General features: G+C 42.8%; 1 long non-coding RNA gene across 1 annotated transcript; it reads left to right on the top strand.

Moving 5' to 3' along the window:
• Positions 1 to 3,938: 3,938 nt before the first annotated feature.
• Positions 3,939 to 23,588, top strand: LOC146072254 (uncharacterized). Its single transcript, XR_014473006.1, has 3 exons — positions 3,939 to 3,998; positions 9,803 to 9,890; positions 23,517 to 23,588. It is a non-coding gene; the product is annotated as an uncharacterized LOC146072254 (long non-coding RNA).
• Positions 23,589 to 24,843: the final 1,255 nt, after the last annotated feature.

The following is a 24,843-nucleotide window of genomic DNA, read 5'->3' as shown; positions in this document are numbered from 1 at the left end:
CCCCCTGGCAAGGAGCATGGAACACCCCTGAGGCAACAAACATGTAATCCCCCTGGAAATGAGTATGGAACCCCAGGCAACAAGAATGTAGGTAAGCAACACTTATGTGCCTAACAATGCGATTAATCGCGATTAAAAATTGTAACCGTTGCCCAGCACTAATATCCCGTATATATAGATGACCGTGCACCTTTGTATTTAGTTTCCGGAGTAGTTACACAAGCTCAGCAAAATGATATTGCCATTTAATGATGATTACTTTATCCCATAAAAAAAAATATGACAAAATAACAATATAGTTTATTTTCTAGCTGGCGGAATTTACAGCAGTAATAACGTGTTCTAGGTATTCTCACTTTTCTGTGTTAGACTTTTAGTTGTAGTTGATTTCTAATGTGTCTGCTGCAGCCTAAGAGGAGACTTGAGGCCGATTTTTATCCGGAAACAGACGGACGAATAAACATTATGGGGGAAATGGCTCCCAGAACGCGTTCAGCAGCTATTACGCCAACACTTTAAAACATAAAATCATCGTTAGAAGTTTAGAAATTTACATGCACTTACTGGTTGCAGAGGTAAATATGGTGGCCGGCTGAATTCTTTCTATATGGCATCATCTGTCGTATTAAAAATGTGCAGACGGATTGCATTTGGATAAGTAACCCCTGGGTGGCATACAGGGCCTTATTCTAGTTGGTGCGGCCGGGCCGTACGCGTACGTCCCGGGGTTTTTTATGATCTGCGCATGCGTACATTCGCTAATGCGCAGGCGCGAACACTCCACAACGCTTACGGACGGGTCTCTACGTGGGAAAAAACCTGTACGCGAGTGTACGGGCATTGGGGGCGGCATAGGGGCGTGATGAGGGGAGCGGCCGAAATAATGAGGGAAAATGGGCGTAAATATGGGCGTACACGGGGGTGTGCACCAAAAATGAGCGGTGCTACTACCGCACGATCGACTAAAGCACCGTTCATTTCGGACACAAAACAGGCGGCCGCCAACCGCCATCTCAAACCACCCCTACAGATACCGCATGCCAGCGTGCGCCTGGGTTTGCTAATTTACGCTGATTACTACCAAACACATACACCTGAATGTAATAACCAATGCTGCAGTCTATTAAGTCCAAACCATGATTTCACTACCTGCAAGCCACACACAGCACTCAAACACATTGGAAGCTTATCTTTCTATACTTCTCTACATTTAAAGGTTTGTTTAATTTAAGGTAAGAATCTTTGTAAGACCTGCTTATATACGCTAAGGTAGGTATTTGTTAAACAGTTAGACACATTCACTACGTGCTTTCATAGACTTTACACAGTAGCACACTCAATCTACACAAGTCGACATGTGTCAACGTGTTCACTCTAATACAAACATAGGTTTTGTATTTATGATACAATAACATAAACCACATCTAACACCTACAAAGGATGTTTCAGCAATGTTTTAAGCCCATGGCCACTATTTTGCACATTAATTAATTCAATCAATTAATTAATTTTCATAATTATAGTTGAAAGGCAAGATTTGCAGGTCCATATATGTGAAGGGTATGCCAGCGTACACGGACGTACGCTCACTCTCACGAGCGGTGACATAAGCTGAGTTTTCTATTGAAAACAATAGGGACCCGTCCGTGCAAGCTGGCGTACGCTCAGATAGCCGCAAGAAGTCGGTGGGAAGACGGACGAGAGACGTCCGTAAACGGTGGCGTACGCTCAATTGTACGCCAGTTGTCGGAGTGTAAGGGCTGGCCCGTCCGTGTACGTTGGCGTACGCTCAATTGTACGCCACTCCCCTTCGACGTTGTTTCTGGCCGTACGTATGCGGCTGAGTTGTGGGTGGACTTAACCCCAACGGCCGCGTACGGATAGCGTACGTTAATAGCGAACGTACGCACGTTTGGCCGCTACGATCAGAATAACCTCCACAGTGTGGGCGTAGATTAACATGGATTGTCTTCATATTCTCATATACTGTTCCAGGGCCGCCGACAGGGGGATGCTGTGGGCACAGATGTCCTGGGCCCTGGACTCTGGAAGGGCCCGTCAGGTCATTTTGCCCACTGCAACCCTCTGCTCGAAGCACAGGCATCTTCAATGCAGGACGCCGGCGGACAATTAAAATGCTGCACTGGCTTTTGAGCCAATCAGCGCTCATGTACCGTTAGCCAATCAGAGCAGCTGCTGGTACATGAGCTCTGATTGGCTCACCAGCCGGTGCTGCATTTTAATTGGCCGTCGGCATCATGCATTGAAGAAGCCTGTGCTTCGGGACCTGCTGAGTCGGGCGGTACGTGAAGGAAGGGGGGAGATTGGGGGGCCTGCACTGGAAATCAGTCCCGGGCCACAAAAGTCCTAATGGCAGCCCTGTACTGTTCAGTTGGAGTCACACAGAAAATATCCTGTGTGTCTGACCTAGGACCGGAGGGGAAGGTGTGTGCAGGTCCCTCTGTCCTCCCCCTGTGATGCCCGCTGCAGCTCTAACAGCTCCCTATGTGCCCCCTTCATCAAACTACATATTTTACTAATAACTGTATTATTTAAAGAAAAATTATTATTATTTTTTAATTTTAGAAAATTTCACGACTCAAAAAAATACGAATGTCCTATATATCCCCTGCATCAAATCCAGTCTTGTGCCCCTTGCATCTCATCCAGCCTCATGCCTCCTGTGTACATCTATACAGTAAAGGTGGCCATACACACGCAGATTTATCTTCAGATCTGGCTGGTTGGAACAAAAACATGGTTATGGGTGAGAGCAAATGACAGTTGACCATTTGCTTGGAAATGCTGGAAAACTGACAAACTGTCACTCATCCATAACCATGTTTTTGCTCCAACCAGCCAGATCTGCAGATAAATCTTACTAGTGTATGGGCACCTTAACACACTCATACATTCCAGGTTATTTTCCTCCCTCCCACTTCACCTGCTGTGTCGGCAGAAATCAATCTTAGACAATTGTACACCCCTCTGCGCAAAAGTTCATTTCTATATGCGATTGGAGTATTATCATCTATATACAGATGTAGCATCCCTCTCCCTTGCAGGGGCTGGCGGTAGATCCGGAAGGGGATGAGTGCACACGAGACGCGCGTGCGTCCCCTTACTACGGAGCTCCCCGCTGGTCCCCACCGCTTCGCCACCAGTCCCCGCCACCCGGTCTCCCTGAAGCGGAGACGGGCAGGGTTCCTGTTTCCCGGCCCCAGAAAACTGGGACGTGAGTGCATGTGGGACGCGAGTGCGTGTGGGAACCATTCAGATGGAGCGCCGTTTCGCCAGTGGGGGCATTCTGGCGAGCCCCGGCGCTGGCTTAAAGGTGCTCCATCTGTATATGTCTAGTGTCCGTGAGTCTCCAAAACACTGCCATCTGCTGGCAGAGAGTGAAGCTACATCTCTTTCTCACACATGCACAAACACAGAAGGTAGCAGACTAGCTTTCGAAGCTTTTGCTTCAAGCGGATCTACTACTGTAGTTTTACATATTTTGCTACGAGCCAGCATGGCACACAATCAAAGCCAGGAGCAGATCAAAAGCGCCAAGCATTATATCACACAGATGTTGCCGTTACGGATATTTTACATGCAATAGCATTAAACCCAGCTGATCATTCAATCAGACGTATTCCGACTACCACTGTCAAGGGCAGGAAATCTCAGTGCGCCACCTGCAAATAACATTCGCTTGGTTTCTGCTGGAATAAAATAGCTACATCAAAGTGCTAAAATAACACAGCGACATCTAACTGCTAATAAATTAGATGACACATTTACAATTGTTATATCGCTATCTGAGCTGAGCAATTAGCAGAGTCATTTATTTTTAAAAAAAATGACACATTACTTTTTTGTGTTCTAGGTAATTGGAAACTGGTCCGCTGTCTCTTAATAATGAGTGTGATGTTGTTCCTCTTTCATCCAAAGGACGTTCTCCACAGGCAGGAAACCACACAGGGAAAAATATATAAGACAAGGGAGAACAGGTCAGTCACCGAACCATACGGCAGGATCTGAAATGGGAGATATTTCCTTTGTACTGACCTGTCTGCCGAGCCCTATAAAGGTTTCTTTGATCAATCCTGATTACCCATTCCCATGCATTAATTGCTCAACTCTGTGATGCCCTATGTTCACCTTTTCACTTGAAAAAGGGCCAAATTTGGCCTGAAACGCGTTGGTTTGAGTAGGAATATCCAACTTCACAGGCTCATTTCTCCATTCTGGAGTCCCTACTTTTCCTCTTAACCCAGGACACCTTATTTCCCTGTGGTCGTCCATGCACTGAGTGACAAAGAAACCCCTAAGTGAACATAGGGCATATCACAGAGGTAAGCAATTACCAGGGCCGGTGCTAGGGTGTCCGGCGCCCTCCAGCAAATCATCAATTTGAGCCCTTTCACATTGCCATTGCAACAAGCTGCAGCCCGATTGTGGGAGCGTATGCAACATGCGATCCTATGGAGGATCTCGGGTGCATGTACATGTATGCATACACCATCTCAGTGCTGTGTCCACAAAATGTTGCAGGCACTAAAGGTGCCCATACACGCTGCGAGAATCGCATACGTTATGGGCTAGATCGCATCGCATGGCATGCATGCAATGTGCGTGCAATGCAATCTAAAAGCAGTACAAAAAGTATGTGCAGTATGCGCACACTTTTTATACTATGCGATGCGATGCCCGCGGGAGCGCACATCGCATCGCATGCTGCTATTGCACCTTTAGGCACATAACCCAGCCCATTATTTAAAAAGTGTCTAAATTAATATTTAAAAAATCTACAATTATTAAAAAATTTGTTATAAACATGTATAATAAAAGACTATAAAATAAAATAAAAATAAATAAAAGTTATTTTGCTGTTTAACTCTTGTGCAGTCCCTCCTCTTCTATCTGCGTAGGCATGATGCTGAGGACGCCATTACACCCCTCTCGTGACTGAGGGGGAAAGGAGGGGAGGTAAGGAGGAGATGGAAGAAGAGGGGAGGAGATAGAGTGGGCGGAGTGTTGAGGACTGGCAGTGGCACTGGCACAGCACACTGAGAAGAGGGAAGGAAGGGGATGCGGCGCTGCTGCCTGTTCGTCATATGATTGACAGTTGACAGGCGCAGGGAGCAATGGGTAGGAGCGGATCTGGACAGGACATGTCATCCAGGCATTTACAGATAGCGCTACATGCCTCAGCGCAAGTGTCCGTGAGGAAGAGGGGGCAGGTCACAGGAGGAGGACAGTGTGTGCGCGGTGCAGGGAGCTGCTCAGCCTCTCCATACTGCCGCGCGCTGTCAGACAGGCACTGCGGGCGGCGTGCAGGCTGTGTGCACTCGCAGTGCAGGGAGCAGATTTTAATACTGCCGCCCGCCCGCTGTCAGACAGACGTTGCGGGCGGCGTGCAGGAGGCAGTGACAGTGAGGGCTGAGGCAGCTTTAGCAGAGCAGGGAGGGAGACAGCGCCTTTTCAGCATGGCGCCTCCCTGCTTTACAGGAGCTGCTGAGTGGGTAGCGCCGGCCCTGGCAATTACTCCATGGGAATGGGTGATCAGGATTGATCAAAGAAACCTTTATGTGCATTCCGGGGAGCCACAGTGCACAGTTTGGGAACCCCTGGTCTAGACTGACTTTTATTGCCTTATAGTATGTGCACTGGCTGGGGCACCCATCACCATGCTGCGGCACCCGAGGGAGCCACAGTGCACAGATTGGGAATCCCTGGTCTAGACTGATCTTTATTTGCGAACGGGGGGGGGGGAAATCTTTTGATAGTAGGTGCTCCGTCAGCGTACACATCAACTCTCATGCAGGCGTGGACATTCGCGTGGCGGGCGTCCACTCACCCAGCGGGCAGCGTTTACCCACTTGCTGAGCAGCAAAAGAACGCTGCTTAGCAAGCGGACCTGAATCAGACCATATCTGTATTGTAGTGTGTACTGGATATAATATCAATGAATAGTTTTTGTTCCGTTGTGATCTAGATACTTTAAATGATATGTGTAAATACTATTGATATCATCTTGCACAGCCATATAGTCTATACTTTGTGAATGCCAGGGAGAACGCCGCGCTGGTATTTAGCAGGAGCGCACTAACGTAACAATGTTTGTTTTCGGCTGAACGGCTCCTGAAGCTGCTGCACATTGTGATATGATAATTATTCCCAGGACATAGAACTCTTGGCTTTGTTCCTGTGGCATCTTCATCCTCTCTATTCCATTATTCATTTGCATGATTCAGCGCTTGGCCTTATGGTCCGCTGCTACCTGCCAGCTCCGGCAACTTACACATATCACCGGTGACACGTGTCACAGCTGAGTGCCAGGAATCGGGCGATGCTATTTTCTTTAGTGACACCATAATCAATAATAAGGTTGCCTTTGTAATATTGCAGCAGACATTATGTTATTTAATCTGCGGTAAATTACAATTAAATTATAATCTTTGTAACAGAAGGAGAGTCTTCATTTGAAACAAAAGGGGCGGTGGGGGGGGGGGTGCTCCCCTAGATATGGGGACTGAGCTGGAGATTCTGGCAATACTGCATTTATCTCCATACCATGGGCCTGATTCAGCTACAGTATGGCCTTTATTCAGATCTGATCGCGGGACAAATTTGTGTGCAAAACCATGCTGCACTGCAGGTGGGGCAGATGTAACATGTGCAGAGAGAGTTAGATTTGTGTGAGTTATTTTGTTTCTGTGCAGGGTAAATACTGGCTGCATTATTTTTACGCTGCAAATTAGATTTCAGTTTCAACACACACCACCCAAATTGAACTCTCTCTGCACATGTTACATCTGCCCCACCTGCAGTGCACATGGTTTTGCCCATTTTCCAAACAAATTTGTACGGCAATCAAATCTGAATAAGGGCCATTGTTAGCAAAGCAAAAAAAGCACACAATTGGGCAATAGCATGCTGCACTGCAGGGGGGCTGATGTAGCTGTGATCTCTAATGTGCAGAGATATTTAGATTTGAGTGAGTTATATTTTTTCTATGCAGTGTAAATACTGGATGCTTTTGCATGTAGCCCACAGATGTTAGACAGCTTTAGTTTAACAGTGCAATTTAGATTTCAGTTTAAAAAAATGCCCACCAAAATCTAAATCTCTCTGCACATGTTACATCTACCTCACCTGCAGTGCAGCATGGTTTTGCCCCTTCTATGCTTGCTTACAAAACCTGAAGCAGGCTCCATGCACAGAGTTATATATCATTCTTATGATTTGTGAGTAGGGTTCAATTCAATAAAATGTGGATAACCCCTTCCACATAGGTACAATCTATTGATATAAAAGGCTCACTACTCCTCACCTCTATGAGGTGAAGTACCGCCACTGACCACTCGATGGACCAAATTAGTCCTTTGTGTGCTAAGAAATGTCATAACAGAAAGTGAAAGCAAATTTTGCAGGGCACTGATCTGCTTCGATCTTGCTGGATATGGAGAGAGGCAGCTGGGAAGACAGAGATTGGAGGTAGGAGCAGATAGTGGCTGAGGGTGGAGTGGAGAGTTTCTGGGCTAAAAACTGTCGCGGCTCAACGTGAAAGTAAAAACTGTCACAGCTCCAAGTAAATGTACATTGCAGAAGCTGCCATTTTTATGTGCATTTATTAAACTTTATGACAACTGAGCATCTGACGTATATCTACAGGCGGAGAAACGCGTTTTGGAGCTGTATAGCCCGGTCACCTCTGCAAAAAATACCGCATATACATCTACAGAGCGGTTGCTATATCAGCACCTTGTGGGCCAGATTCTCTGAGCTTCAAAAGTGATAAAATGGAGAGTGATAAACAGCCAGCCAATCAGCTCCTGTCTGACATTTTTCAAACACAGTCTGTAACATGGCAGACAGGAGCTGATTGGCTGGCTGTTTATCACTCTCCATTTTATAACTTTTGAAGCTTAGAGAATCTAGCCCACTGTGGCTGCATAGCTAACCCCTCCCCAGCATCCGGAGCGCATCTCTGGTAAAAAGTCTGAGCCATTTCCAGACTTTTATTAGGAACACAAAAATATGCCAAGCCTTGTATATGTTGTCTGTCTTGTCGTGTCTCATTTAAACGAATTGTAAATGAAGTGCACTTTTTATTGTCTATGCATTTTTTATTTATAAATTCTTATATTACTTAAGGAAAGTGTATATTCTAATTATCTTGCTGAATACAGCTGTGCCTCCTGATATTGCATGTAAGCCTAGGCTGCATGTACTACTCGCATCATTTATTAAACTAGTGAGAATATAAATCATACTTGCCTATCTTTGAAAACTAGTTTCAGGGAGATTATAGTTGGTAGTAGAATTTTGCACAGCGACCCATTGAGGGGGCGTGTCATGCTCCACCCACGGGGCGTGTCTATTACCATATATGGAGAGATTGTGAAAAGAGATTGTGAACGTGGCGGTAACTATGATGTAACAGTGTAATGTGGGCTAAAATAGGTGAAATGAAGGAGATTGCTAGACTAATGAGGGAGAGAGGGAGATTGCTGCTATGTCAGGGAGTCTCCTGCTGAATGGAAGAGGGGAGGTTACTATGGTAACTAGGATGAAACAGTGTAATGTGGGCTAGGTGAAATGAGGGAGATTGCTAGACTAATCAGGGAGAAAGGGAGATTGCGGTTATTTCAGGGAGTCTCCTGCAGAATGCAGGAGGGGAGGTAACTATGATGTAACAGTGTAATATTCTTTGTGCTTTCCCTGACCTACTATAGAAAATTAGCATATGCTAGGAAGAGGACACTATGCCATAACAAAAATAAATGAAGAGAACAAATGAACCTGCAAAATACAACCAAATCCATTACAAATAAATTATAATATCTTTATTGAATCAGGAAGCAAATTACTGTAAAGGTTTAGAGCGCTTTAATGTAAAGAACCAGGTGAACAGGTTGTTAAGTTCCATACACACTACACAAGAAAGTAAAAGATACAGTATCACACAGAAGGGCTCTCGTCTAGTGTGTACACTCAGCATCATTAACAATGCTCACTCGTGCATCATTAATGACCCCCCCTACCCCGGGCCTCATTTGCAAAAAATTATTTGACCGGATTCTTTTTATAGATACGCCATCGTTATCTTTCGGTAGCCATCCTTCCTATTTTATACGTGCATAATATATTTCATGTTCTTCCGGTTCCTAAATAAAACATAATCAATAATATTAGAAACATTACCCTACCCCCCAAAAAAGCAATTAGTAAGTAAATAATGGGCTCCGCCCACTGGTAATATTATAAATTCATGGTAACATGATTAAATCTTTTTCCTGCGACTTGCAGGAATCAGCGAGTTTCCAGTAAGTATCTACAATGTTTTAAAGGGGCAGTCAGGTTTTGTCTTTTCATTTATTGCCTCTTTAAAACATTAGGTGGATTTGCAGGGCCCTCCCCGGTGCCTGCAAGTCACAGGGTTACCTGCCAGTGTTGTCTAGTTGAAGAACTGCTGCACAGAGCATCACAAAGGATGGATTGGGAAAAGAAAAGTCCAATTAAAAGTGTGTTTTTAATGTGCTCTACAGTATAATACAATAAAATAGAACAGAATAAAAACAGAAAAACGTAAAACTGAGGCACATTACATAATTTATCCCATGCTTGTACTGAAATATATAAACCATTATCACCATACTTACATCCGGTAGGATGCCATTGAATGCATCATCTGCAATAGTAAAATAATCACAGTTATTGTTTTTTAATTGTAATTTAATCACATTTTTCACTACAACAATACTAAATAAATATTATTAATTCAACTGATCAACTAAATAATTTTCAGGAAAACACAATATGCATAGGAAAACTGTGCCAGATTTTGAGGATCAAGTTAGTTATTATCCTGATGGAATGTACACAAGACAGTAAAGGTAAGTTTCACCTACAGTCAGCAATGGCTTCTTTTCTGTCTGGTTGTTGGGGTGGGGGGTCTGACTTATATCTTCCGGGCTCCCTGGCCTTGCCCTCCTGGGGAGATTGATGGTTGATTTCACTGGAGGTGGAGCTTATGTTTACTGGCAGTAGGGGGCAGGTCTTAAGTGCAGGGGCAGGGCCTTAATCCATCATTAATAGAAAAATAGCTGGCTCCCATGGACTGCATCAACTTCAATCCTTAAGGACTGAGCCAATTTGGTCCGATTTTGGGCTGATCCTGACGGATTTGGCTGTGAAATTGGACCAAATCGGCTGCGCATGACATGCCGTCAGTTCCGGTGCGTGGTCCTGCACGCATCGGACCCGAACCCTGTGGTCGCACCGGCGTGAGATCAGATGTCTCTTAATCAGTGGCACATTGTGGGTGCTTTTTAGCAGCCACGATAAGAGACAAATTGGGTTAAAAAGGCTCAAAGAGCTTTCTATTTTTCCCCAACATTTCTTACCCCCATTTACCCTCCCTGAAAATATAATATAAGATTTGACTTACTTTTCGTATTTTTAATACATTTTACAGACACATACTGTACATCTTCAGATTTGTGTTCTGTTATTGGACCACCTATACCAGACAAGTGGAGAACAAATATAAATAATATACTGTGATTACATCATACAAGAAATTATCAATTCAACATGAATAAAACAGCAATTCCACATCAAGAACATATAAAAAAATGTAAATAAAAAATATATATATTTAGAAACATCAAGAAAACATCAAGAGGTAGATTTATAAAGAAGCAGGTTGTAAAAGCAGATGTGGCTGAGGTAAATGTGATTTCATTTAGCCATAATTTACTAACTAAATAGAAATAAAGGCTAAACAATCCGGGTTTTACATTTACTTTCACTCATTAGTCATATTGTCAATGATTGGTGGCTGTCAATTTGGTCTTTATCCCTTTTTTATTGGGTGTCAATTGGTTATCAAATGGAAAAAAAGGGGTGGGTGGAGCGCTATGAGCAATAATGGGTTAACAATGTAATTGGAACATGAAAAATTTATTCTTAATAAAAAGTTAAATTGTGCTATGCACTTAGTTGGTATATTCTTAGAAACAACATATTGCACAGTAAGTAATTGAATATAGAATTACATTAAAAAGAGAAAGTGTACATTGATATGGAAATAAAAAATTGTAGTAAAACAAAGGGGTCTGATACTTATGGTCAGAAGTCCCGTTTCTCCCAGGATGGAGAGACGAAAATGGAGTTGGAGTGATCCTGGGATTATGCCTCAAACTTGTAGAATAATGTGGGAGTCCATGTAACCTTGCCGGATTGATGTTTTTCACGCTGGAGGATGTTGTTATAACCCCTGGTGGAGTGTGGGGAGTCCTCAACGATGATGCGGAATTGGTAATCCTGATTGTGCAGGTAGTGGTTCCCAAATTGGTGGTTGTGGCAAATGAGGCCCAGGTATTGCAAAATTGTAGTATTCAGTCTCCAAGTGACTGTATTGCAAACAGATAGTGGGAGGGAGGATCAGACCATAGATGCCCAATAAAATCAGCAGGTGCTCCCTGACATGTTTCGCCGTCCAACTGACAGCTTTTTCAAAGGTGTAGCACCATGTGCAAAGTCGAGGTTTTTATACCAAACTACAGGAAGTTCACTTAAGCAATCAAGCTTAATCATTAACCAATTACATATAATATCACATTTAATACAATCATTCATTTAATTATACGTTTAAAAAATCAATAGGAGGCAGACCTATTAGCAAAATAAAGTGTAAATACCTGTCTTAGGGCTTGAGGGAGTCATAGAGATGTATAGACATAAAATCGCTGCTGTTAACCCTCATTTCCGGGGTCCGGAGCGTTAAGGTAGTATCAGCTTCCGGGCTGTGGTACGCAAGTGACACGCATTGTGCGCATCACTTCCGGCTTCTTTGGTCTGAGTCGCGCTGGAAGTCTCAGAGCGTATGGAACGCAATGAGCTTCCTGTTTGCGCGCCAAACGTTGCTCAGTGACAACGTTCTTCTATGCAGCCAGCGACTAGTAGAAAAGCTGTCGCTATGTGTGAAATAGATGTAGCTCCGTTGCTGGCTATGTTGTTTTTAACCTTTTTCATCAAAAAATGGGGACACATCCAACAGATGAATTCGTACATTAGATAATATCATTTATAATAATTGTCAGTATAAATATGTATCTATTATGCCTGGTTCTTAATTGTTACTGAAAAAACACGCACTGTATGCACACCGCAGATGTATGAAATATATTCAACAGTCACACATATGCTGGTGATGCATATAGTATGTGTCTTGGTTGTTATTGCATATAAACAGAAAAAGGACGGAAGGGAAAATTATATATATATATATAAAAAATATATATAAAATAAATATATATAGTTGTTGTTGTTGTTATCTTTTTTCTTGGAGAAAATTTCTACCATTTGCCTTAGTTAGGATTGAAATGTAACAATAATAGTATTTAATGAGAGATTTGGTCAGAGGCAGTCATATTAGTTTAAGTATATAAAAATATTATTTAAGTTACCTAAACAAGACAAAGGGAGAGAGAGGGAGAGGGTGGAGGAACGGGGGGGGGGGGGGGTTTGTTGGGGGGAGGGAGGGGGGGGGGCGGGAGGGGGAACGAAGTGGGAGACAAGAGACACACAAACTCAGGATTTGATAAGCATATACAAACTCAGGGTATGATACACCTAAAGGCACACATTGAGCTCTACCTGATCATTCAAACCTTCTGGGTATATTGTATTCATTTTATGCATCCAATATACTTCTTGTTTACACAAGGTTTTAAAGCGGTCTCCCCCTCTCATGGTGCATTTAATGTGTTCCAGACCTACAATTCGTAAACATTCGGGATCCCCGTTGTGCTGTATAGAATAGTGTCTCGAGACACTATGATTGGAGATCTTTTTGATAACGTTCCTCCTATGTTCTCTAAAACGCTCTTTTAGAGATCGTGTCGTACGGCCTATATATTTCAGGCCGCACGAACAGGTCAGTTGGTAAATTATGTAAGTAGTTTCGCAGTTAATGAAAGATTTAATTTTGTACAATGTGTCCTCACCCGCAACGGGGACAGCCTGAGTCTTATCTTGAATGTGTTTGCAGGTAATGCATCTGGTTTTATTACATTTGTAACAGCCACATATGGGTTGGAGCCACGAGGTTTTCTTTTTTTGCATAACATTTGTGTTGGTATACATGCTGGGGGCCAGAATGTTTTTCACTGTTCTATTTCTTTTAAATATAAAACTTGGTTTTGGTGGAAGTATATCCCTCAGCAGAGGGTCACATCTAAGAAGGTTGAAGTTTTTATTGACAATCTCCTTTATTTGTCTGTACTCTCCATTAAATGTTGAGATAAAGGAGATTTTGGTATTTTTGCTCGCTTCTAATTTTTTGTTGGTGTTTGTTGTGCTGCGTGCTTCCAGTAATAAATTACGGTCACTACCAGCTGCTTCGACACATGCTTTTGTGACGATCTGCTGAGGGTATCCTCTATCAATGAAAGAATCTGCCATCGTTTTGCTTTGTAAATGATAAGAGTCCAAGTCGGAACAGTTCCTTCGTAAACGAAGGAACTGACCTTTGGGTATGTTGCGTTTCCAGGGGGGGTAATGTTCACTGTGGTAATGTAAATATGAGTTGGTAGTGACCTCCTTCACATAGTTAGAGGTATGTATCTGGTTGTTTTGAATAGTGAGTGAGATGTCAAGATAATTAACGTGAGTGGGGTGATAGGTGTGAGTAAAATGAAGATTGAAGGGGTTAGTGTTCATACTAGTGACAAAGGAAAGTGCAGAAAGTTCATCCCCATCCCAAATGAAAAAAAGATCATCTATATAACGGCCATAGAGGACCAGGTGCGCCCCCAGCCCGCCCCCCCACACGAGCAGGTCTTCGACCATACCCATGTAGAGGTTGGCGTAGCTCGGGGCGAACCTGGTCCCCATGGCCGTCCCCATCACCTGTAAGTAGTACCTAGAATTGAAAAGGAAATAATTGTGATGTAGAATGAATTTGATAGAATCCAAAAGAAAAGTGATGTGAGCATCACTGAGGTCGCCATCTGAAGTCAATTTGGTTAACACAGCCTGCACACCAAGGTGATGTGGAATATTGGTGTACAGGCTGGTGACATCGAGTGTCAGGAAAGCATAGCTATCCTTCCACTCGATGTCTTTCACAAGATTTAAAAAGTGGGTGGTGTCTTTGATGTGCGACCTCAGTGATGCCACACGTGCCTGTAAAAAAGAATCTACATATGCTTAAAGGTTGGATGTGAGGGAGTGGATACCGGAGATAATAGGACGTCCAGGGGGTGATGTAAGGGTTTTATGTATCTTAGGGAGGTGGTAATAGATGGGGGTGACTGGATGTGTATTGTATATAAAGTGAAATTCTTCTTTAGTAATTATTTTATCCTCTAGAGCCTGGTCCAGAAGATTGTGTAATACTAGATTATACTGTGAAGTGGGATCTGCAGTGAGAGTAGTGTAATGTGAAGTGTTGGTGAGTTGTCTAGTGGCTTCTGTGAGGTAATCCTGTGTGTCCTGTATTACAATACCCCCCCCTTTATCCGCTTCTTTGATGGTAATACCTGAATCTTTTTGTAGTTTTTTAAGAGCTCTTCTCTCCCATTTGTTTAGATTGTCTCTCTTCTTATTTGTGGATATAGTATTTTGCTGGCAAAGTTGCTTAAATTCTTCCATAGTGACTTTGTAGAATGTGTCGATGGCAGTCCCTTTAGATCTTATTGGGTAGAACTCAGAAAGCTTTCTGAAATTCTTCCTTTCGGCTTCCAAATTAAATATTAGTTTGTTTTTGGTGGGACTAGACTCATTTTCTTCTAATAAACTTTCTAGCTCTCTTAAAGACCCTTGGTCGTTATGATCGAGTACAATTGGGAATGCTGTTTCTTTGTTTTTTGTGAGTTTCTGTTTAGCAAAGTATTTTTGCCTACAAAGGGTACGGGTAAAACGGTTTAGTTCTACAAATAATGAGAAAATATTTGGGGGGGTGGTAGGGCAGAATTTGAGGCCCTTATTAAGGAGTTGGATTTCCCCCCTAGTAAGGGTTCTAGAGGAGAGATTAAAGATTTTGTTGGTTTTAATACTCTTTTTTAATTTTTGAGTTCTTAGTTGTAGTTTCCTACCCCCTCTTGTTCCTCTCATTCTGAGTTTTTTCTTTTTTTGTGTGGGTTCCTGAATTGGATCTCTTTGTCCCATTTTGATTCCTTTGGGGTCTCTCTGTATATCGATTGATCTAAAAAAACCTCAGAAGAATTATCTCTGATGTTTTCTTTTTCTTTATGGGTTATTTTTGGTCTAGCTCCCATATTTACCCTTGGATTGGGCGGGTCACTAGAGTATGACGAGTGAGACACCAAAGGAGTCTGAGAGTTGTGGTGTTCTCTGTTTTCTCTTCGTTTTGGGGAGGGATTATTGTATCTTTTATTAGAATTTTTGCGATTTCTAAAAGATTCTCTACGTTTGGGGTATACCTCCTGATTTCTTATTTTATCATATTGCCTTTTCTTGTATACACGTATGTCACCTCCTCTATAATCCTCCTGGTCTCTCTGAAATTTTTTACATTTAAACTCCATTAAGGAGTTCTCAAATTTCATCATGCGGTCAGATAATATTTCGTCTCTCTCTTTGTATTCCCTTGAGTTTGAATGCTTATCCATTCTCTTTTTTATAGCCTCTATCTCAATCTCAGTATCGTGTGCTTTTTTAAGCCTATATTCAGCAACTAATTCCATTAGGGATAATGAACATTTATCTAGGAGCATGAGCCATTTGTTCTGGAAATCAATATCATTTTGAAAGATTGAGGGTTTACTGAGCCTCAGGCCTCTAGGTATCATTTTGTGAGTGATATACTTTTGTAAATTCACTCCATCGAGCCAGTGTCTAGTTTCACATTTCATTAAATCCTCCAATCTTTCAAAGTCTCCCTTTAGGTCATTTTCTAATGTGGGGTCCTTCTCATGAGGTTTCTCCCACTGTGAAAAATAGGTCTGCCTCCTATTTATGCGCTCGTTGAAATTGGCGAATCACAATTATTTCCTTTTCAATTCTAGGTACTACTTACAGGTGATGGGGACGGCCATGGGGACCAGGTTCGCCCCGAGCTACGCCAACCTCTACATGGGTATGGTCGAAGACCTGCTCGTGTGGGGGGGCGGGCTGGGGGCGCACCTGGTCCTCTATGGCCGTTATATAGATGATCTTTTTTTCATTTGGGATGGGGATGAACTTTCTGCACTTTCCTTTGTCACTAGTATGAACACTAACCCCTTCAATCTTCATTTTACTCACACCTATCACCCCACTCACGTTAATTATCTTGACATCTCACTCACTATTCAAAACAACCAGATACATACCTCTAACTATGTGAAGGAGGTCACTACCAACTCATATTTACATTACCACAGTGAACATTACCCCCCCTGGAAACGCAACATACCCAAAGGTCAGTTCCTTCGTTTACGAAGGAACTGTTCCGACTTGGACTCTTATCATTTACAAAGCAAAACGATGGCAGATTCTTTCATTGATAGAGGATACCCTCAGCAGATCGTCACAAAAGCATGTGTCGAAGCAGCTGGTAGTGACCGTAATTTATTACTGGAAGCACGCAGCACAACAAACACCAACAAAAAATTAGAAGCGAGCAAAAATACCAAAATCTCCTTTATCTCAACATTTAATGGAGAGTACAGACAAATAAAGGAGATTGTCAATAAAAACTTCAACCTTCTTAGATGTGACCCTCTGCTGAGGGATATACTTCCACCAAAACCAAGTTTTATATTTAAAAGAAATAGAACAGTGAAAAACATTCTGGCCCCCAGCATGTATACCAACACAAATGTTATGCAAAAAAAGAAAACCTCGTGGCTCCAACCCATATGTGGCTGTTACAAATGTAATAAAACCAGATGCATTACCTGCAAACACATTCAAGATAAGACTCAGGCTGTCCCCGTTGCGGGTGAGGACACATTGTACAAAATTAAATCTTTCATTAACTGCGAAACTACTTACATAATTTACCAACTGACCTGTTCGTGCGGCCTGAAATATATAGGCCGTACGACACGATCTCTAAAAGAGCGTTTTAGAGAACATAGGAGGAACGTTATCAAAAAGATCTCCAATCATAGTGTCTCGAGACACTATTCTATACAGCACAACGGGGATCCCGAATGTTTACGAATTGTAGGTCTGGAACACATTAAATGCACCATGAGAGGGGGAGACCGCTTTAAAACCTTGTGTAAACAAGAAGTATATTGGATGCATAAAATGAATACAATATACCCAGACGGTTTGAATGATCAGGTAGAGCTCAATGTGTGCCTTTAGGTGTATCATACCCTGAGTTTGTATATGCTTATCAAATCCTGAGTTTGTGTGTCTCTTGTCTCCCACTTCGTTCCCCCTCCCGCCCCCCCCCCCTCCCTCCCCCCAACAAACCCCCCCCCCCCCCCCCCCCGTTCCTCCACCCTCTCCCTCTCTCTCCCTTTGTCTTGTTTAGGTAACTTAAATAATATTTTTATATACTTAAACTAATATGACTGCCTCTGACCAAATCTCTCATTAAATACTATTATTGTTACATTTCAATCCTAACTAAGGCAAATGGTAGAAATTTTCTCCAAGAAAAAAGATAACAACAACAACAACTATATATATTTATTTTATATATATTTTTTATATATATATATAATTTTCCCTTCCGTCCTTTTTCTGTTTATATGCAATAACAACCAAGACACATACTATATGCATCACCAGCATATGTGTGACTGTTGAATATATTCATACATCTGCGGTGTGCATCCTGTGCGTGTTTTTTCAGTAACAATTAAGAACCAGGCATAATAGATACATATTTATACTGACAATTATTATAAATGATATTATCTAATGTACGAATTCATCTGTTGGATGTGTCCCCATTTTTTGATGAAAAAGGTTAAAAACAACATAGCCAGCAACGGAGCTACATCTATTTCACACATAGCGACAGCTTTTCTACTAGTCGCTGGCTGCATAGAAGAACGTTGTCACTGAGCAACGTTTGACGCGCAAACAGGAAGCTCATTGCGTTCCATACGCTCTGAGACTTCCAGCGCGACTCAGACCAAAGAAGCCGGAAGTGATGCGCACAATGCGTGTCACTTGCGTACCACAGCCCGGAAGCTGATACTACCTTAACGCTCCGGACCCCGGAAATGAGGGTTAACAGCAGCGATTTTATGTCTATACATCTCTATGACTCCCTCAAGCCCTAAGACAGGTATTTACACTTTATTTTGCTAATAGGTCTGCCTCCTATTGATTTTTTAAACGTATAATTAAATGAATGATTGTATTAAATGTGATATTATATGTAATTGGTTAATGATTAAGCTTGATTGCTTAAGTGAACTTCCTGTAGTTTGGTATAAAAACCTGGACTTTGCACATGGTGCTACACCTTTGAAAAAGCTGTCAGTTGGACGGCGAAACATGTCAGGGAGCACCTGCTGATTTTATTGGGCATCTATGGTCTGATCCTCCCTCCCACTATCTGTTTGCAATACAGTCACTTGGAGACTGAATACTACAATTTTGCAATACCTGGGCCTCATTTGCCACAACCACCAATTTGGGAACCACTACCTGCACAATCAGGATTACCAATTCCGCATCATCGTTGAGGACTCCCCACACTCCACCAGGGGTTATAACAACATCCTCCAGCGTGAAAAACATCAATCCGGCAAGGTTACATGGACTCCCACATTATTCTACAAGTTTGAGGCATAATCCCAGGATCACTCCAACTCCATTTTCGTCTCTCCATCCTGGGAGAAACGGGACTTCTGACCATAAGTATCAGACCCCTTTGTTTTACTACAATTTTTTATTTCCATATCAATGTACACTTTCTCTTTTTAATGTAATTCTATATTCAATTACTTACTGTGCAATATGTTGTTTCTAAGAATATACCAACTAAGTGCATAGCACAATTTAACTTTTTATTAAGAATAAATTTTTCATGTTCCAATTACATTGTTAACCCATTATTGCTCATAGCGCTCCACCCACCCCTTTTTTTCCATTTGCAAACTATACCCGGGGTTTGACACCCCCAGTAGGAGCAGCTTGCCAAACCATCCGTGTAGGCGCCCTTCAACTAGAGGCCACCTGGCCATTAGTTAAACCCCCCCTTTTTCCTCAATTGGTTATCAAATCTGAATCAACTGAAAATAAGTTCAACATAAGGAAGACATCAAGAAAATATTAAGAATGCATAAAAAATAATTCCACACCAAGAAAGCATCAAGAGGCCAATATAGATCCCCCCTCCCTTGACTACTAATTATTAGCATAAACTATTAGATTACTTTTTACTATCACAAACAAACATAAAAAAGGAAGGCATCAAGAAAACATAAATTCAACAACAACAGCAAAACATACTTTAATAAACATACAGAAAAAAAATCAAGGGTAATTCAATACCAAATCAATATCAAACAAACATCAAGAAAACATCTGTTCAACAACTACAGTTTTTCCCCAAACGAGGTCCTCTTGGTGAATGTTTTCAAGGTAGCCTCCACAATTATTAGCACTGCCTGTAGATCAGAGGCGGATTTAGACCTAATGGGGCCCTAGACAAGGTAACGGTTTGGGGAATCCGTAGCGCTATATTTTTGCTGCTGACTGCAGGCGGCATCGATAGATTACCTTGGCGTGTGGAGTCTACCGATAAATGCTCATCTGCGGCAACAATGGCAATGCGTACAAACGATTTCTGGGAAGTATGCTTAATGCCTGTGTCACATTTACGGTAAACTGACTGCATACAGTGGATGAAACCATTTAAAGTGTCCAAACTTTTTATATCCTATCAAAGAACATCAGAGGGACATTGAGATAACATTCTGGATGGCCAGGATATCTGTTATGGGGCCCATTGAGAGCCGCTGGGCCCTAGGCAGGCGCCTAGGTTGCCTTGTGGAAAATCCGCCTCTGCTGTATATCTATTGTGTAAATCATTTAACACACCTACGCTCCAGTTTGATTAGCTGGAAAACATGTACTGTTAAGATTCCCTGAGGATCAGGTATGAGAAACGCTGATCTAGAAGATAATAATTTAAAAAAATCGGTACTTGTGTATTATCACGGCGCCCATCGCATCGCATCGCATACCACTAATTAAGGTATGCGATGGCATGCGATGGACCTGATTTCAGCCTTTTCCCGGGCATAATGGCATGCGATGGACGCGATTTTCCATTGATTCCCATGTTAAATGGCCCCCCCAGAACCGATTTTTAATTGTATACCCACCCTAATGGGTTATGAGTATGTTAAATGCCCCCACATTGTTAATGCCCCCCAATATGAACGCCAACCTGAAGCGTGGCAAGCGCAGCGAGCCCGCGAGGGGCGGCGGTACGCGTCCTCCGACCTTTTCATACCCCCGCTATCCACATCGGCGTGGAACTGATTTTCTAAAGTGTGGCGAGCACAGCGAGCCACCGAGCCCGAAGCGTGGTGAGCGCAGCGAGCCCTGCGAGGGGACGCGTATACCTGTGAAGTTATGTTCGGGCTCGGTGGCTCGCTGCGCTCGCCACACTTTATAAAATCAACTCCACGCCGTGATAATACACAAGTACCAAAAAAATCAATAAAATATAAATCCAATAGGAAGAAAAAAATCACATCAACATAAAGAAAGAATTAGCATCACAAAAAATCACACCAACAACAAATTAATTCAAAATTAAGAAAACATCAATTTAACATAAGAACATCTTAACATAATATTCAATTGAATAAAACATTAATTTAACACAAATTTAAAATCAAGAAAAAGAATTCAGCATAAAAAATATCAATTAAAAATCAAGAAAATATCAATAAAAATAAAATAAAACATCAATACAAAACTAATATTAAAACATCAAATCACAATCAAGAAAATCAACATCATGAAAATTATTCAACTTCGGAAAAGTATTAATTCAAAATTAAGAAAGCATGACAAAATATACATTTTTAATAGTGGGGGGAAAAAATCAATTCAGCATATAGGCCCTTATTCTGATTGACGCGTACTTTACCGCATACTTTCGGATCGCGTCTTTACGGCGTCTGCGCATGCGTGGAGAACGCAACGCGCATGTGCCACGCCTTGACTCCGTACCTGTTCGGCCAAATCCCGTACAAAACTGTTCCCCGCAATCAGTCGGGAAATATGGGCGTATTATGGGCGTCATGCGGAATGACACATGGGTGTAGTTTCAAAGTGGGCAAAACGGGGCGGAAACATGGGCGGACACGGGGGAGTACACTTATGTTGGGGGGCGTACATTCGGATACCACTCCGAATGCACGCGATCAAAAAGGGAAGAAATGTGCGGTGTCCACAAGTGTACTATTGCTTTGCGGACACCACTCGTTCATGCGGTAGGCGAACGTACGCCTAATGACTACAAGCATTAACACCTGAACCCAATAGAATCGACTCCTTTACTCATTACTCACTAATAGGACGCTTGTCAGTGCTTTAATTGAAACCATTGCACTTCAATTGCTGTAAGGGTTAATGTGTGCAATGCATGTGTTAGGCATGCTTGTAAGGATATATTGGCATCTAATTGATTCCAATTCCAAATAAGCAGTTTTTTATGAGGATAGGTAATTGAATAAGTGGGTCATGTGATGTATTGCAGAAGATACATAATAGTGGGTTGTTTGGCGTAAATACTCCGCTTACGTGCGGTAGCACCGCTTGGCTCCCGTTCGGATGCGGTATTCCCGAGCATACTCTGTAATACTCTGTAATACCGTGCAGAATCGGAGCGTTTCTCCCGCACACGCATGGTTTGTATGTCGTCCGTAAACACGCCCTGTTCTTAAAGAGTGAGTCCGTCCGAATGCGGAGGACCCGTGGGCGTTTCTACGGACGATGGCCGCACGCGGCAGAACACCGTGGCGTGCGGACCGCTCCGTAAGAATGCGGGAATATCCGCACCGATCAGAATAAGGGCCTAAGACAGCATTAATTCACCAACCAAAAACAAATCAATATAACCTCAACTCAATATCAAGAAAGAAAACAACTCAACATCAATTATAATTTCAACATCAAGAACATATCAAAATAAATAAAAACAGATAAACAATCAATGTAACATCAATTCACCATTAAGAATTGCTTTCCAACGTTAAGAAAGCATTCATTTAATATTAATTTAATCAAGAAAACATTGATTTAAGATCAGGCCTATGGAGGCCAACTCTTAGGGGTATGGTATACTAGCTCTACATGTAATACTGTGGACAGTCAAAGGGTGTAATTGACATGGGTGACAAAGAAAGGGTTGACAGGGTCAAAAAGTTGACAGTCAAAAGGCTGGTAAAAGTAGCAGAAATTGAGGGGAACCATTTGTAAGTTGACCATTGTCGTGTTGACTGTCAACCTTTTGTACTTGTCGAGTGAACCTTTTACTTGCCGAACTTTTGACCATGTCAATCTATTGCCCGTCGGCCATATGTTTTTGATCTCTTATCCATTAACTGGAGCTCAACCAATCATTATTTATAAAAAATGATTTATAAATTCTGGCAAAGTCAAACATACCTGATTTATCCAGTAGTCGACGTGAACACAATATGACAACCGCATAACCAATAAAAATCATAGTAATTGCTGAGATGATCATAATACGTATTTCTCTGGGTAGTCCTTGGTCATTTAATACTGAAATTAAGAAATAGGGCATATTTATGAATATTTAACTGTAATTCCACTCTTTGGGCCTTATTCTGGTTGCTTGGGCGCAAATTCGGCCCCTTGCAAGTCATCGGGAACACACCCTGAGAATGGTGGTACACCCGCCCCTATTCGCACACTGGCTTTGGTCGTCCGGCACGCGAATGGATCTTTAACATAGACAATCATTCGCATACCAGTTGGAGCCTCCCCCATCTTTCGATTGGTCGTCGACCATCGAATGATGGGAAAGGCACAAGCATATGTACAGGTGGTTCAGACCACTCGTACATATGAACGAAGAAATGCAGTGATATGGGCGGGCAGCTGACATCCGGTTATGTCAGCTGGCCGTCCCCTGCACGTGCGTCACGACCGCATTACCATATGTATGCCCAGCATTTTCTTGGGAACATCCATGAAACGCTGGGCCTATGCATATGCTAATGCCCCTGGCCAGCACCCCACGCCCCTCTCTGCCCCCCCGCTCAGAAGGCAGGGAGTGTACAATCGCCGAACAGATTAAGAGCCTTGCATGCTTCCAGCGTATGCACATGCACATATGCAAACCATCGGTCCCCGTCTGAACGAGCGGCCGCAGCGAATGAACCAGAATAAGGCCCTTTCTTTAAGATAATGAACAAAATACATTATTGTACAATATGAATAGTTTTTTATTTTTATTTAACCTCTATTACCGTATATTTGTACTGATTTAGCATTAAAACGGATTGTTGGTTATGCATTACTAACCACTATGGTTATTCTTACCTTAGGGGTTTGGCAAGAAAAATAGATCCACATCACAACAGGCTGGCCTTTTCGGAATACATAAAGATGACCACTGGACGGGATATCGTGATAAGAATCTCTACAGGTCCAGTAATTACTTTTGCCCTTCCCCCCTAACCATCTTTTCGAGCAGCCTAATCCTAACCCCCCCCCCCCCCCTGCAGCCTAACCTACCACCCCACGCAGCCTAACCCTCCGAGTTAATGCATCCTAAACCTAACCCACCACCTAGTGCCTAAAACTAACTCCCTCCCCCCTTGCAGCCTAACTCTGACCCACCCCGGTATACTTACGTTTGGAATGCTGGCAGGGGGGATTCCGGCATCAACATATCCATTAATGTCTGTATTCCGATACTGGTCTTCTGGCCTTCAGTTGGGTTCTGGCATCGGTATTTTGACTGCCAGCATCCCAATTTCCAGGATGCTCTAATGGCATCAGTGCTGCGACTGTGCTAAAATGTGTAGAATCGGGTGTGGTGTAGGGGTCCGACAATCTGGATCCCGACAGTCATTATCCTGATGTCGGGATCCCGACTGGCCGGACCTAGACAGCATGGTGAGCGCAACTAAGCTCCTTGCGGGCTCACAGTGACTCGCCACGTGAGCCACCTATTCTATTCTCCCTCTATGAGGGTCGTGGAAAAGCAGGTGGCCGTCGGGAACCCGGCTGTCGGTGTTTTGACAGTCGGGATCCCGACGTCGGGTGAATGCCTGTCGGGATCCCGACTGTCGGGACCCCGTCCAGCACCCGTAGAATCCACAGGAGGCATCTTTAGTGAAAAGATGCAGGGCCGGCGCCACCACTAGGCAGCTCTAGGCATTTGCTTAGGGCGCCGGCCACTGGAGGGCGGCAGTTTGGAGCGGGTCCCCCCCCCTTCCCCCCGGATGGAGGTGAGTGCAGCATAAAATCAACTGTGTAACCATTGGTCATAGGATTAAACCTCAGGTTTCTCCGGTTGTCCGGCACTGTAATTTTAGACATGCTCCGAAGGCGGCAAGTTTAAAGTTAGAATGTTCGTAAAAATAAAATGCTGTAAGTGGTACGCTAACCATGTCGGGATCTAGAAACCGTCTTTCTCATGTCTACAACCTACATCCCACACAACCTACAGTACTTTCCCTACATTGAGCATTTCTATATGAGAGCTGAGTGTGGGAGGTCTTTCTTCCTATTGCTATATATTCAGTATAACTTAGAACATACCTTTATTCTGAAATCCATATGTAACTTGTTTTGTTAAAGTTTCATCGTTAATGTCTGTAGGACGGGTATAATTAAGCCGGATTGGTGCAAAAGCCATTAATAGAG

This window comes from Crinia signifera, chromosome 4 (assembly GCF_055691185.1).
Source record: "Crinia signifera chromosome 4, ASM5569118v1, whole genome shotgun sequence".
Classification (NCBI taxonomy): Eukaryota; Metazoa; Chordata; class Amphibia; order Anura; family Myobatrachidae; genus Crinia; species Crinia signifera.
The sequence above is the reverse complement of the archived record's forward strand: the minus strand, read 5'-3'. Positions and strand labels throughout refer to the sequence as shown.